General features: G+C 48.9%; 1 long non-coding RNA gene across 1 annotated transcript; it reads left to right on the top strand.

Annotated features, from left to right (window-relative positions):
- On the top strand, positions 1–874 carry LOC120670654. The gene is made up of 2 exons (XR_005673286.1): positions 1–471; positions 617–874. It is a non-coding gene; the product is annotated as an uncharacterized LOC120670654 (long non-coding RNA).
- The last annotated feature ends 1,627 nt before the right edge of the window (positions 875–2,501 follow it).

Raw genomic sequence — 2,501 nt, 5'->3', positions numbered from 1 at the left:
CGCCGGACGAAACATTACCGACTCGATTGCCACGCGCCAACCACCTGCTCAGGGTGCCCCTCACGGTGCCATTCCCTTTCGCTGAGTATACGACACGCGCGAACCGCACTCAATTGCGCCACAGTACCCCCTGGCGCCCTGCCGCATCCGTCGCATCGCCGCAGACCGCCGCGCATCACGCTGCCGGCCATCAGCACGCCGTTCCACGCCAACAGTTCCACGCACGCGTAGCTACAGCACCGTCAAAGACCAGCGCCCTCGCCGGCTTTTGCCCGGTCTCGTCGCAAACGCCGTCAGACACAGCGCTGCGCTCAGCCTCACATGCCCGACCGCTCCTCCACCTCCGGCCTATAAAAGGCGACGCTGAGCTCTCCTTTCTAGCCAGCACAGCTACCTCATTCCCTCGGTTCCATCAGAGCAAGGATTTGCTCATCACTCTCTTATTCTGACAAGCTGTTCATCGTGCTCTTGGTAAGCACTGCACGCTATCTGGCCTAATTCATCTTCCTAAATTTATCTAAAATCTAACTCTAACTGTCTTTGTTAGTTTTATAATTTATAGAGTTCAGTTTATATTTATGTGTGCTTTGTTTGTTTGATTTTTGATGTGTAATAGTCGCCGAGAGTTCGCGAACAACGACGAGAAGAAGCCTGGAGTCCGGTGCCGCGGGATAGGAAGTTTGTACCGCAAGCAGAAGCCCGGAGTACGTACCGCGAGCTGGAAATCGAAACGCATACCGCGAGTTGAAATACCTGTTTGTTGAGCGAAGGCAAGTTCAATCCCATCCTTTGATGCATGTTTCTGTCCTAGTTTTTATAAACACAACCCAATGGCCTGCTTTATAAAATTGCATATGTTTTGCTTGCATGAAAACACAGTTGGATAGCCACCCCTTGATTTGTGATGACCATTCCTTGACCACCTAGATTAATTTCTGATTTTACTTGGACGTTAATTGCTATTAGGACGCTTAGGACTCTACACATGATGCTATTTGTTTTATAAAAGAAAATGCGTGAGTATGTGGGAAGGGATAAAAGTGGTGTTTTTGAAAAGTGAGTTTAGACAGAATGGATGGCATTTCCGCGGGATTTGCCATTTGGTGTGCTCGTGCCTGTGTGGCAGGGCAAGGAAGGGAGATATCCATCTTGTCACAACTAAGGACCGAGTTGGTGTGTCATCTCACCTAACTCCACTATCGTGCAAACCACTCGACCGTTGAATGGGCAACGGCTTAGCATAAATTCCACTAGTTAATTTGATTGCCATCAGGAGAGCTAAGAGCAACGGGTGACTAAGGAGAAGGGATAAACCCCGAGTGACTTATGCCCGGTTATACCTAAGTGAACGGTCGATGACCCCTTGGTGCATCCCGTGATGGCTAGTCAGGTCTAGCTAAGGTGAGTAATGGCTTTGTTGGGATCTGCACCGACACTACGGTGATCGAGCTGTGGTACCCCGCTTGTGGGTAAAGTTGCACACCTCTGCAGAGTTAAGAATCTATTCGAATAGCCATGCCCACGGTACTGGGCAAGTTACGGTGTGGTCACATAACTAGTGTTTTATTGGGATGGGCTGGTGTCAGTTGTTTTAGAATTGTGTCCGGCAGTTGTGCCGTGTGCTACGACGGACGGGGAGTCCGGTAGCAGTTTAAAACTTGAACTCTGTGTTTCTCAATGTAAAAAAACTGGTTTCTGAAATGTTTTTAGCTAAATAAACCCCTGCATAAAATTTAGCTTTCTGCAAACTAAACCGTAACCTTACCCTTGATTTACCTGTGCATATTATTCTGATATAACCCCCTCCGTGGGTGTGGTTGAACTTGCTGAGTACATTTGTACTCACCCCATTCTTACTTTTTACAGAGGAAGACCCAGACTTCGTACCAGACGACGCCGAGTAGGGTTATCGTTCTACACCCAACCTTGCCTGTGGAACCGGCCCTGTTCGAGATGTTTTCGCTGACGCAGTACTCTGAGCCCGAGTTAGACCTCATGTGGGTTGCGGTCTGGTGTTATGTCGTAGCTTGGTTACTTATTATTATTATCTGTATCGAGTGTCCTCCTCGGAGGTTTGTACGGTAATGAACCATCTGATGTAATAAATGTGGCATCAGCCTCCTGGGATTGATGTTTGTATCATATTTAAGTTCTCTCTTATGAGAGGGCGCTTCAGTAAAGCTCATGAGGCACAAGAGGGACTGGTGATTGTTGAGAAACTGGTCAATGTTTCTCAGAAGCTTCTGTTGGCCAATGACCATGAGGCCAGCAGCAGCAACCTCAAGGACCAAGACAAGGAGAAGTACTTCCAGCCTAGGTGGTGTTCGCCGTGGTTGACACACACTCAGAAGAGGAGGTTGCAGCGTCTTCGCAGCCAAGAACAGAAGAAAAAGGAGGCGGAGAAGCTGAGGAATGAAGAATTCGAGGAGTACAGACTAGCCCATAGGACCGGTCAGACCGCTCCAGCCGACCGGTTAGACCGGTGTTCCAGACAGGTCGGA

The sequence above is a fragment of the Panicum virgatum genome, chromosome 4N, assembly GCF_016808335.1.
Source record: "Panicum virgatum strain AP13 chromosome 4N, P.virgatum_v5, whole genome shotgun sequence".
NCBI lineage: Eukaryota > Viridiplantae > Streptophyta > Magnoliopsida > Poales > Poaceae > Panicum > Panicum virgatum.
This window is presented reverse-complemented; position numbering and strand designations above follow the sequence as displayed.